Here is a 13,314-nt window from a genome sequence, read left to right on the forward strand (position 1 = left end):
CCCCAAGCTCCCCACACAATCCAAAAACCCGGTTCCTCCGAGGGTCGTGAATTAGCATCGAAAGTTAATTCATCGATGAATCTCCACGCTACAAGAACAAGGAGTTGTGCGAGTAGGTTTTGCGTGTTGCGTTGTGTTTTATGGCACATAGGCAACTGAGGCCATCATGCGCCCAGAACAAGGTATAGGAAAAGTCTTTTGTAGAATATTATAGAAATGTAAGAATCATCCCTGGTGTAGAGGCCCTCAAACGTTAATACTACCCTGTGAACACATACACAAATTTTAGAAATGAATACTAGTAAAAGCTTTAAAGAGGGCTAAGTGACCTCAGTGACTATCCTTGGCTAGGCAAGGATATCGAGGCTCCCAACCAACCAAATAAAAGCCTCAGCCTTCTTCTCAGGCATGAGAAAATGGCTGAGGTGTACTAAAACTCAAACAAATCAGTAGGTAAAAAAAAAATTTAGTCTCTTGAGAAATCCCGTTTCGTTAAGAAAGGTAAAAACACATGACAAATCAACAATTGCATCATCTCCTAAAAGCAGTGCGGGATGAAAAGGAATGTATTCGTTATAAGACTGAGTAAAGTACTTTTTCCTTAGTTTTTCCAGTTTCGCGCAAGAAATTAAAATGTGGTTAAATCGTAACTTTGTCTCCGCATTCTTCGCAAACAGGTTGATCCTGTTTTGTCAGCAGAAAATTGTGTGTGAGGTATACGTGTGTCCTTTACGAAGACGGCACATAATCACTTCCTTAAAACGCTCCTGCTGGTGGGTGCAGGACTTCCATTCACTTAACACTGGTTTTACATTGTGTAGCTTGTTTTTTACTTCGATGTCCCACGCGGAGTGCCATTTCTTATGCTACGATGTATTATGTTAACGCAATTTTTTAATGGAATATTTACTTTCTTTATTTGCTTGTCACGTGCTGGAGCAGCGCAGAAGTCTGCTCTCTCGTTGCCTCTAATTCCGATATGACTCGGTATACCCAGCAGAGTTTTAGGTTTTTGTCCTTTAGGTGTGGATATTACTATGTTGTGTATGATATCACCAAGTATAGGAATTACTGCATTTCTGGAGTGGAGAGTTCTAAGTAGACTTAGGGGGTCTGTGTAAATAATACAGTTTGCGAGATTCTCTTTTGCTATTTGTTCAATGGCTACAGACACGGCGTAACATTCGGCAGTGAAGATTGATGCACAATGTGGTGGCCTCACTATATGATTGCAATTCCCGACTGCACTTCCAACGTAAGAATCTGTTTTTGAGCCATCTGTGTAAAAAGCTGTGCAATTACTGTATTTTTCCTGGAGTGCAAAAAATTATTGTATTATATGCTGTGGTGTAAAATTATTGTATTATATGCTGTGGTGGAGTTTGTTTTTTGCCGAAATCTGTAAGAGTGAGATCACAGATTTCCGGGAAATTGTACCATGGCGGCATTTGATCTCGTCTTCCAGCAATGCCAGGCAATGTGTCCAGTACGCCGAGATTTTGGCACATCTCTTCAAAACGCAAGAGCAGTGGCCTGTTACTTAAGAGTAGGTTTTGATCCAGGATTACTAAAACCCGAAGGACAATGGAAATATGAGAACGGACGATGGGAGGTTGGATGTTGTCCGTTCTCTTGTGTTTTTTTACTACTTCGTTCCAGACGCGAGCGGATTGGCGGGCTGTGTGTGTGGATACAATGAATTTACATGAACATGCCATGTCAATGTCCCAAGAAAATGTCCCATTGTGAGTCCACTGCTTTCGATGCAAACGAGTTACAGCTTCGGCGCAGTTGTTAATGGGCCAAAAGCAAAAAAAAATATACAGGAAGATTGAACATTAGCAATTGATATTAGGAACTGCTTAGCAACTGGTATCAGCAACAGATATTAGCACCGGACATTAGCTACTATTAGCAACTTAACGTTTAAATATTGAAATCATTTTTGTCGAACACATAACCAGAGAATATAACTTCTGACCGGCGCTCCAGGTTGTCAAAAAAAAATGCATATTTGGGAAAGAATTGGTCTCTATTATTTATTGATGATACACAAGGAATGGTACAGGATTTTAAGTCAGTATTCCTGTATGACAAGAGCCACTACGTATTCTATCCAATATTGATAACACAAAACTATCAAATGAGTCCGACATCCACGTTCATATAAATAAAAACAACCATATACTAACCAACGCAACTAACATGATTCGGAATGTTACCACATGTAGCAACAAAAACCAGTTTTCATAACTCTCCAACTGAAACAAAAGCACTATAAAGTTTGCCCTTCCGACATTCGTGCTCTCTCTCTCTCTCCCTCACACACACACACACACACACACACACACACACACACACACACACACACACACACACACGCGCGCGCGCGCGCGCACACACGCACACGCACACACACACACGCACGCACGCACGCACGCACACACACACACACACACACACACACACACACACACACACACACACTCACACACACACACGCGCGCGCGCGCACACACGCACACGCACTCTCTCTCTCACACACACACACACGCACGCACACACGCGCGCGCACACACACACACACACACGCACACACACACACACACACACACACACATACACGCACGCACACACACACACACACACACACACACACACACACACACACACACACACACACACACACACACACACACACAGACGCGCTCACACGCACGAAAAAAGAAAAGTAGCAATCTATGCATTAGGTGACAAAATCTCATCATGTCGCAAAATGCAACAAAAAAAACAATTCTCATCTGTCCAACAAAGCTAATACGACAAACCAAAATTTCCCCTCCGAACAAAGAAACAGTAATGCATACTCAACTACACATGCTTCAAAAAAAAAAATGTATAAGACAGAATATGGTACAGTCTCAAGATATTTTCATTTTACTCTATAACCTTTCGTACTGTCCGATCTTACAATGAATGCTTTCGGTGCGCAGTTTCGTCAGAACTTGAATAAATAGTGCGCGGCAGTTTCTGAGCGTGCACTGAGCTGGAAAAGGTATAGGAGTGATTCGAAGCCATATGGCTATAAAAGTAACTGATGTATAGCCAATATGTAACGCACAGGCTCAGTCGGTATCTTTCACAATTACACCAAGCTGTTGTTCACGCATGCAAGAAATTTAATACGCCATCCAAAGCAGATAAGGGGCAGACTGAAAGTTTCCTTCTTTATTTGAACAACCAAGCGGGGACTGCAATGTGTAAGGGGACTGGCAAAGACCTCCTGACATAGCCTCACTTAGCGGTGCCCCCTCCCCATTCCGAATTCTGACCAGTGGTGGGCAACCTCATGAGGTTTTGACCTCATGAAGTCGACCTCAACCTCAAAATGACCTCAACCTCACGTCGTGAGGTGAGGTTGAGGTGAGGTCGGTGAAGGCTTGAAATTTTATGAGTGAGGTCAGCAAATCAGACCTCAACCTCGAGCGTGAGTTTGAGGTTGAGTGAGGTTGTCATTCGCTGAGGTCGAAATTTTGAGGTCGAGACTTTTTGCAGTTGCCACGTCTTACTCCGACGATCGAGTGCCGTTTCCGAAGCAGAGTTGCAGCGCATCACCGCAGTGTTCATGCAACGACTCTTGGTGTTCTGTTTCCCCTGCTTGGACAACCGGATGCCACAGTTCCCTCTTAGCTTCCGGTGCTGCACCGCAATGTCCGTTAAATCTAAGTCTACAGGAAGACGCACCTCTCTGGTCTTCCCGGAAGGAGTGTTACTGTCACAGCACGCCACTCTCCCCCTTCCCCCCTCGCCCCGCTGGCGTAGCACCCGGCTGCCTGCCGGTCGGCTCGACCTCCCGGGAGCGCGCAAAGCACGTAACTCACGTTGACCCACGGTAGCTTTGTTTGATGCCACAAACAAATAAGTTCAGTCCGACAAGCACGCAATAAATTCATCGCAGCGCGGATGGCCCCAAGCAAGACTGCTTCGTGTTCATGCTCGTTGCCGGCGCTGGCGTCATGGCTCTTGCCTTGAAGTCGAATAAAGGGGATCCTGCTGCACATTACAAGTCGACTTAACAGAAACTGGGGTACTCGATCGGCACAGGCGGGAGATTGTGATCCAGGTGGTTCCTAACAAGGACACCTGCTGATTTAATTAAAGAAGCACGAAGCCAGAAAAACCTGTAACACCGTCGAAGCTGTTGATCGGTGACTTCCCCTTTCGAATCTCACACTAATTATGTATATTCCCGTTCCGTAATGCAATCAGATACAAATATAATTTCGCTTTTTTATCCTTCCGAATAACCTCTCTTTGGTCTCCTGTTCTTTGTTCCTCCTCGGAAATTCACTTATTATGCCGAAACACCGCAACACGAGGCGAACCAGCATAGCGGTGTTGCAGCGGCGAAAAAATGCAAAACTATATTGAATGTATGGTGATGTGGTATACCTGATTCCTTTTCCTTTTTTTAAATGAAGGTGTGTGAATGGAACTGATTACATGTTTGCGCTGTGCTGATGAGTCGCTGTTTCAAACCTTCTAATATGACGTTTGATGGGGCACAGTGTTCGCTTCTGTTTTTAGTGTGCGATTTTTGTTTGCATGTTTCTAATCATTCTGTTTTTTTTTTTTTTTCTCGTATGGGATCAGTTAGGTTGGCGGGGTGCCTTGCAGACGACCAGGCACTACACGTTATCTTTCCTTTAGCTATTTTGCAGAGACCCGTCGTTCATCTTAAACGGCTTCGCAGAATACTGGCGCGGTGGTCGTGGGTAAAAAAATTAACGTCGAGGATGCTGGCGTACCATTGATTAGTTCAGTTTTGAAGGAAAACAGGTGACTGCCTTAAAGCAGCTTGTCTCAGACTGGTTGACGAAATGCTACTAAGAATTCTGTTGAGGCGTATGAGCACTTAGGCGGTTTTTCTTCCCTGCATTTTTTTTTTGGGTGGGGGGGGGGGGGGGGGCGGGGGGGGGCGGGGGCTCGGGAAAAGATTTTGCTGCGGGGAAATTTGAGCGGAGAGCCATGGTGCTCTTGACAGAGAGAGCGGTTCACGCTGCCCATTGTAGGCCAGTTATTTTGACCCGTATGATTTTAATAGTGGGCACAGTGTTCGAAGACGTAATCTAGCCCTTTCTTTCAAAATGCCGCGGGTTCACCGAGTCATCGGAGATTTCCCAGGATTTCGAAAACATTACCATCGCCACCTGGAGGGAAGTGGCGGAAACGGGGTAGGGTCTTGACCTCCCAGGAACATCATCATCCTTCTTAGCTGCAGGTATTCCGATTTTCCCGCACAATAATTGTCTTCGGTTGCTGGGTAATGTACAATATTTAATCAATATTCTGGCAACTTTTAATTTGGTTGCGATATATCAGACTTCCAGGGTTCAGAAGGATACACTGTTAGCATCATCATCATCGCCATCATCTCGAGAGTCAAAGGCATGTGTCGTTGCATGATATTTGCAGTATGTCATACATGAGAACTGGCGCGTTTGCCTGCCATGGACAATCCGAATGTTCTTAATGTGGGCCGGGTTTGTAATGCGTCATGCGCGCATGTGTAGTAATGTGGGATCCATATGGATCTTGAAATGGGGGTGGAAGGGGTTAGATAGGGGCCTGGTATGACGAGAAATTACATCGTTGTCACTTGAGTGGGTGTGATGTCATATTACAGCGCCGTCACGTGACTAGGTTTGATGGCGTATTACATCGTTGTCACGTGACCTGTATGACGTCACACTCACATGATGTCATCACTAATTACACGAATTAGTCTTAGTGTCGCATAATTATATTAATTAGCATTAATTAATTATGTGACGTCATCATATCCGTCGCGTGACTTGTCGGCTCGTGACGTCGCATGGCGCCGTTTCTTTCGGGCACTTTTTTTGCGGGTATGACCTTGAAAGTGAGCCATCTAATGCTTTCGCATTAATAAAAGAAGCCGCTCGCTTCTACACAGCCATATATACAACGTGCATCTGTTGTACGACAGTCGCAGCTTGTTAAGCGTTTTCGAAGGCAACATACAAAGGACTGAAAAGAGCCTTCTCGCTATGCCGGATGGAGCTAGAAAATCGAAATATACTGATATGCATCTGCATGCATAACCGTCGCATTGGAAAGTACATCAACAACCAGTTTCTTTATATTCGGTATATATTCTCAAGCCTGAAAAGAGTATCGTGAATACCTCCCCCTCCTCCCAATTTCTGGTAGATAGTGTACAAGGGCTGTGTTTGTCAACTGCCGGTTCCTGCGTGAATGAGCGAGAGGCTTCCAATACAAACAAGTACACACGAAGCAGGTTGCCAAGTATTGACACATATAAAGTACTCACCGACGTACTGGTGGTAATAACCGCGTATGGGACACCCCTGCCCGATGGACATATACTCTCTGAGGGTTCATACCAGATTATAAGCTTCTTCTATTGCGTGCGCATCAATAGGGTCTGTGCACACCTAATTAAATAATACCATCATCATTTTGGCTTTCCTATGTCACAGGATTCTCAGAATTGTTTTGAACTGAAAACTTCTTAATCGTTTTTTGTTTTGTTTTTCGTTAGTTTTCCGAGGTCGAGCAGCCGACCTCACAATTTGAGGTTGAGCTGAGGTTGAGTGAGGTCAGCAGTGGCCTCGGGAAAAGTGAGGTGAGGGCGTCTAAGGAGACCTCAACCTCAACTGATGAGGTTGAGGTTGAGTGAGGTCGGCAAATTCTTTTTGAGGTCGAGGTGAGGTCCAGATTTTTGAGGTCAGATGCCCACCTCTGATTCTGACATATCTGTTAAATGGATGTGCAAGCGAACTTGCTTTCAAAAATGCTTTAAGGAAATGGCATCAAAGTCATTACCGTGAAAACATCAGTTAATCAGTGAATATGCCGCAAAACAAGACAGGATAAAAAGTACAAAGAAAAAAACGTATCAGTAACATAAAGCCGGGCTGATTTTTAGTTTTGAGCAGACAAATACGTGTTGCAAGACCTATGCTATACATAACGTCTTCTTCGCAAAGTCCTCAAGTATCCATCCTCGCTTTCAAAGCAGCGTCCAAAGTCAGCGATGTGCACATGATACTCACGAATAGACTAGTAGGGTTTTAAAAAAAATACTCAGGGAACCTTCCTATAGGAATTCTAGAGTTCGGTATATGGTACACGTCGTCGCATAGTTGGGGTGCAGTTGAGTGCATACGACTTGGCAGCCTATGAGGGCTGTTTTGCTACAAAGATATTTGTGAAAGAATATGTTCTGTCGGTTCTGTGTTTACGAGTTAAATGGCTAATTTTTGATACATAATGTTTCGAACGGTCAGTGATTTGTGTTTAATTACTAAAAGGCGGTGCGATATAAAGCAAAGTTATGACGCCCCTTTTTATGCCCCTATATTCCTTTTCATAGTGCACGGTGAAATGGCATACCTGCGTTTCTTTTGCTCACTCCCCTGCAGATCTATGCAGTAAACTCACGTTCCCGACGAGATAATAAAACGAGAAAGAGCGTGGGAGATAGTAAACAGCCTCACAAACCAGTGCTCTTATTGAACAGAATGAGGAAATTCCTAAAGAATATCAATGAGGCAATTCTTATGGCTGAAGAACTAGCCGTTTTGATGCAGTCGCGGCCGCATTCAACGGCGAGCGAAGTTTTATGGGACACAAAGGCAGAGAGAGCGTCATGACCGTATACATATGCTATGACCCCCTCCTTATAACGCGCGGACCCCACTGCCTCTACACATGTGGTGTCTGAATTCCCTTCAGTCCTTTTGATTCGTATTCCCCCTATCCCAGCCTATCGCAGCTCTGGTGACACCAATTTATGCTGGGTGAATAAATGTGCGATGCAATTTTCATTATCCTTTACATTTTCTCCCGGATCGAGAGATGACCATAAAAACCGCCCAGCGGTAAGGCGCAGTGACACGTTGCCAAGAGCGGTTGATCAAACGCTCGCAGCCACCGAAAAGAAATTAACAGGGACACCTAATTGCATTAAAGCATTCGAAGTTGTTGATGCTTCGCCGGACGTGACTAGTGGGGCTTGTGAGACACAGGTTTCCCTACCCAAGCTGTTCTCGTGCACCATCTACCACTTGCGAATTATGTGGCACCGCTTTTTTTTAAGCGAAAAGCTTCGCTACGTATTCGGGTAGGCAGCACAACGACGTTGAACAACCTTCAGCCCCACCAATGATAGCCGTGTATGAGAGAGAATATGTGGCACAGTTATGGTGTCGAACCTCTTGACCCTTGACCTTGACCCATGACCATTAGTCGACCTTTGGGTCGAACTTTGACCTTATTCCGATGGGAGTGTGGTAAGGCCATGTGATACCACGTCATAGCCACGTGGTCGTGTGGGCATATACAGAACGGCGGCTGTCGAGCGCGTAGCGGAGTTGCCATGGACGAGCCTCAGACGCTAAGCAAGCGTGCTTGCTTTTTGCTGAATTCCAGGGTTAGACAAGTTTTAAGCCACTGCCATTTTTTTTTTCCGGCGAGCCTTCCAATATGAAGTATAGATCTAGTTAAAAACGATGCAAGTACGGCTGGGATATCTGCCTCAGATTCTGTCCTAGACATAGAGGCTTCCAAATTTAGGCGTGTGTACAACGCGCAAATGCCGACCGGCACTATATTTGTGAAGGGGAATCACGCGTTCTGCATTTGCCTCGTCCCGGGCCCAGCCCCTCGGAGGCTCATACGCTGGATCCTCGGTGGGGCTGCGCGGGTTTCGACTCGCGACAGCTCGAATCCGCTCTGCAGATCGTCACCAACAAGGCACAGAGCCGCCTTGTCGTCGCTGCATGCCCCGCCCGGCGAGCATGCAGCGCCGGAACGCATCGAAGTGTGCGCCGTGCACGACAGCCCGAGTGTTTGCAGTCGTAACCGCTGACGAGTGACTGACTGCGTGTTTGTGTGTTTCTCTGCGTGTGTGTGCGCAGAGGGTGAGACCTGCGGCGCGGATGTTTTCGCACAGCCGCGTGAAGAGGGCAGGCGCCAATGAACTCAAGGAGGGGGGGGGGGGGGGGGGGGGGGGGGCGACGCGTCTCCGTTTGGCTTTCGTCAACGTGTGTGCACCGCATGCGCTTCGGCACCGTGTGTATGCAGGCGTCGCCACGAGGATGAGCAAAGCCAGAGGGGGATGTCGCGGAGTGTGCATACGCCAACGATGGCAGCGGAAGACACCGCTGAGTTAGGCCGAGGTGTTAAGCGTAAGGCGTCGGGAGTTTGTAACTGCGTATATATACATGCATGGGGTAAAAGGCGTGCGCCTGGAATATATGCAGGGTGGTCCATGTAACTTGAACTAGGATTTTTTTTTTCTTCAAAATTGCCATCTATACGTAAGGGGATGTGTTGTCCACCGGCATAATGAAAACTATGTCTGGACCCTTCTCGTTTTCGTTCTTTATGTGAATGATATCGTAAATATAATAATGATGCATTAATAAAGCATGGCTACACCTCTGCAGCATGTCAGTAGACAGGCGTTTGCTCATTCCAATGGGCACATAATTTACATTGGATGTCTTAGGGACGTTTTAGACGTCCAATGAAGTTTCAATGCCCATTGGGATATATATCTCGCCTCCACCGAAATGCGGCCGCCACGGCCGTTCGTGGTGCAGCAGTCAATCACAGCGCATGTCTGTCGGTCCGTTTGTCTGTCTGTGCGTGTTTGTGTGTGTGCATGTTTGTGCGTGCGTGCGTGCGTGCGTGCGTGCGTGTGTGCGCGTGTGTGAGTGTGTGTGTGCGCGCAGTCGTGCCTCTTCAGTATCGACACCTTCGCAAGTAGCACAGGTATTTGGCCCAATATTGGTAATGTATTGGCAAAGGCCGGTCCGAGAAATGACCAGAATAAAAACCATCTAATTTCAATGTTTGGCCGATTACCTGTGCTGCTTGGGTTAATTCCAGACCAGAAGGCGGGTCAATAAAGCGAATTGTCCTTAATAACGAATCGTGAAGAAAAACTAACAAAAACGTTCTGAAAAACCACCGCGATTATGGTTTGCTTCTGTGCATCGTGGCGGGCAGTGAAGTGGGAATCGGGCGATCTTGCAAGGTCGAAGTGCATTATTCCGGTCACCGTTATCTTGAAAATAATGCCGCACAGATAGAAGCACGTTTGACGCTCCTAGAAGAGACGCGCAATGTCGCCTCATGGCGTGAAGTTTCTCCTGCTACGACTGATCACATTCAAAGAGCTCTGTACTCAGTCGGCTGACAACTGCTGATGTTGTTTCAGCGTGCACAGACATGCTGAAAGAGATTTTAATGCGAAATAATTACTATATAGTCCCATTACAAGAAAAGCCGGTGACGTGTGTGTACTTCCAGATGGTGCAGAAAATCCTATCGACGTCAAGAAAAATTGGGTGGCGTTATCAAGCCTCCCTATGACGCACACAGCAAACCGAGCCCTGGCATTTAAGGCAATGATATAATGTCGTTCGTCTAAATATACCCCCACACTGGCCGACCTCAACGTGGCGCCAGTTTTCCCAGCATTCGTAGCAAAACGGTGACCATTTGTAGCACAGTGTTCCGGGTGGTGTCATATACGATTTGTTGTTGCATATAGCTTACATCTGAAAGTCAAGTTGGAGGCTAGCTTGCGACAGGGATTCGAGCCAACGTCATATGCACCTTCAATTGTATGCCTTCACAGAGTCTTGAACCTTTCACCGAGATGTGAGGCAGTTACTGCACGATTTGCTTTCCTCAAAAACCAATTTTCGTGTCAAAATTGTGTTCGTAGTACTGCAGCGTTCCGGGTGGTGTCGCTGCTCTCGCGCAGTGGCCAGCGAAGCTGATCTGTCCGCGCCGCCGCGGGTTCGAAGCCCAGTAGCGGAAATATTTGTTTACGGTTTGGCCAAGGTCACCCTCAAGGTCAAGCTTCACACAAACTCGGTGAGCCGGTCTGGCCTCGTGGAGTACTGCTTTGGCACTAAAAATTATTTCTCTCTCACAATGCTCACGTTCAACAGTGTACCTGTTGCTGGGCTATATAGTTGGTGGAACATTGTCTAACAAAGGTATAAAAACAGCGCTAAATTTGACACAAAGCACACGGAAAGACGTACAGTACGGGCGCTGTGGGACGGACAGGACAGCGCCCGTCCTGTTAGGCAATGCTCACTTTCAGCAACCAGAGGACCTGCCCCAGCACCCGAGTGCGGCTGTATACCTGTGACTGTGAGCCGTATACGCACGCCGCTCTTCCTGCAATCCATTTCTTTTTCGGGCAAATTACGCGCAGACTGATATAAACATAAATGTGTATACACACACGGCGGAGGTCAGAGTGGATCGAGGGAAGAGCGGTACCCGTGCACCCCGGCACCGAAGTGTCACAGCCGAGTGCGCAGCTCGGCGGGCCAACGGGCTCGTCCCCTCATAGCTGTTAGCACCCGCTGGGGAAGCAGGCCGGGGGTTGCCGCTTCGAGCTCGCCTTTCCCGCGGGGGAAGCAACAAGCAAAAAGACTCGACGCCGTGTCTTTCCCCTCAGCACGACTCCCCGCCAACAATATGCCGGGCATGTTCCTTTTCATAAAAGGATAATAATAAAGGCAGGGTGGTATTCTTTCTCCCCTCCCCCCCGTCTTTCCCACCCCACGGTTAGCTATAGGATGACCTTCCCTTGTTCGGGGATAAATTGTGCCGACTTGCTACTCTTTTACTTTCTCTTTTGACGTTCTCTCCTGATAGTTTGATGTACGCGACCCGATAGAGGAGAAGCGAATCTGCAAAATGTATACCCACGGGTGTCACTCGGTGGCGTTGTGTTGGCGTTACTATACCGCGGTTTCAGTCCTGCTCCTCGGTCCTGCTACATGGCACCACATGACATTACATGACACAAAACGGTTCCATACATTACATTATGTATACACCACACTGGACCGCACTGAACTAGACTAGACTGCACTTCATTGAACTGCACTGCACTGCACTAACTACACTTGTGTTACACTCCTGCTTCGGAGTATACGGCTGATGGTGAACAAGATCTGAACAGCGCAGCAGCCGCATCGACAACAGCCCCGTGATATGCACGCTTGCGAAGCCTATTTGGCGTTAAAATAAAACAAGACGCTTGTTAGGGCGCTGATCGAGCACAATCTAGAATAACTGTGGAGCCTCGCAGTTCGTGTCACATTTTATGTGTCCTGAATGGTTCCGAAAAATTCGTTACGCAGACGGCAGGCTTATTTCGGCGTATGTGCGTGTGAGGGCGTAAATGAGTGATCCGCTGCGGACAATGTTCCCGCTGTGCTCAGCGCCGTATACGTAGCGCACAACCACGCATTCTCAATCAACATTCCAACATTCCGCAATATTTTAAATTTGTGTTTGTTACCCATAGGTTACACAGTGTGGCGACTTCTTTCGACATGTCTTGATAATTTGAAAACATTTATACCGCCTACCATTGGTCTTATCGGAGTCTGAGCGGTGCACTACATACTCAACGTGGGTGATCAAGTGTCATCTGTTGGAAGCCTCCCATTCTGATCTTCTTGCGCCATGGCCGAGACATGTCTCTAAACCCGCTCCTCAGTGACCGCTGAACCTTACAGCTGTCCACTTGTTTAGTAATATCACGGTAGCGTCGACCAAACGGTCGTTCAGCGTTCCATTTAGGACGCGCATGCGCACAGATAGCTTGCCAGTTGCCGCCTCGTATGCTCGGCTGCTCTGCTGACCCAGCCACCGCTGCTCGTCGGTTTCTCCACTGCGGTCCTGCATGGGACGCGTGGACTACCGTCTTGTCGACGCTCCCGCGTATTTACTAAAAAAGTGGAGGGCTGTACTCTTGGCGACCGACTTTCTCCAGTTGCACTATCTAGTGCGAGATCATGCTGAGGAAATAACGCAAACATTGCCATGGATACGTGACAAGAGCTTCTATAGTTCCCTTAGCTGCCACTGTGTGGCGCATGACTTCGAACATTAAAATTAGCGCATTGACAACATTCCTGACGTAAAAAAAGAAAGAAGAATGACCTATAGTGGCTACAGAGAGCAGAACGTGAATGGCCCCTAGGCTTAGCGGCACTGGCCCGGCGCTGTCTCACCCGAATTTCCTGGTTGGAACGGAGTACTCACTGACGGTACAGTGTCTGACTGCACAGCGGCCGCCATTTTGTTGTCTCTGGAGCCCTGCGAAAGGCTGCAATTATCGCCTCCTGCTCCGGCCTGCACTGCTGAAGCTACGCACTGCACAACAAAATGGCGACCGAGACGTCACGTGAATGCATCCCGGCATACGAAGAGACGGACGCT

This window comes from Amblyomma americanum, chromosome 9 (genome assembly GCF_052857255.1).
Source record: "Amblyomma americanum isolate KBUSLIRL-KWMA chromosome 9, ASM5285725v1, whole genome shotgun sequence".
NCBI lineage: Eukaryota > Metazoa > Arthropoda > Arachnida > Ixodida > Ixodidae > Amblyomma > Amblyomma americanum.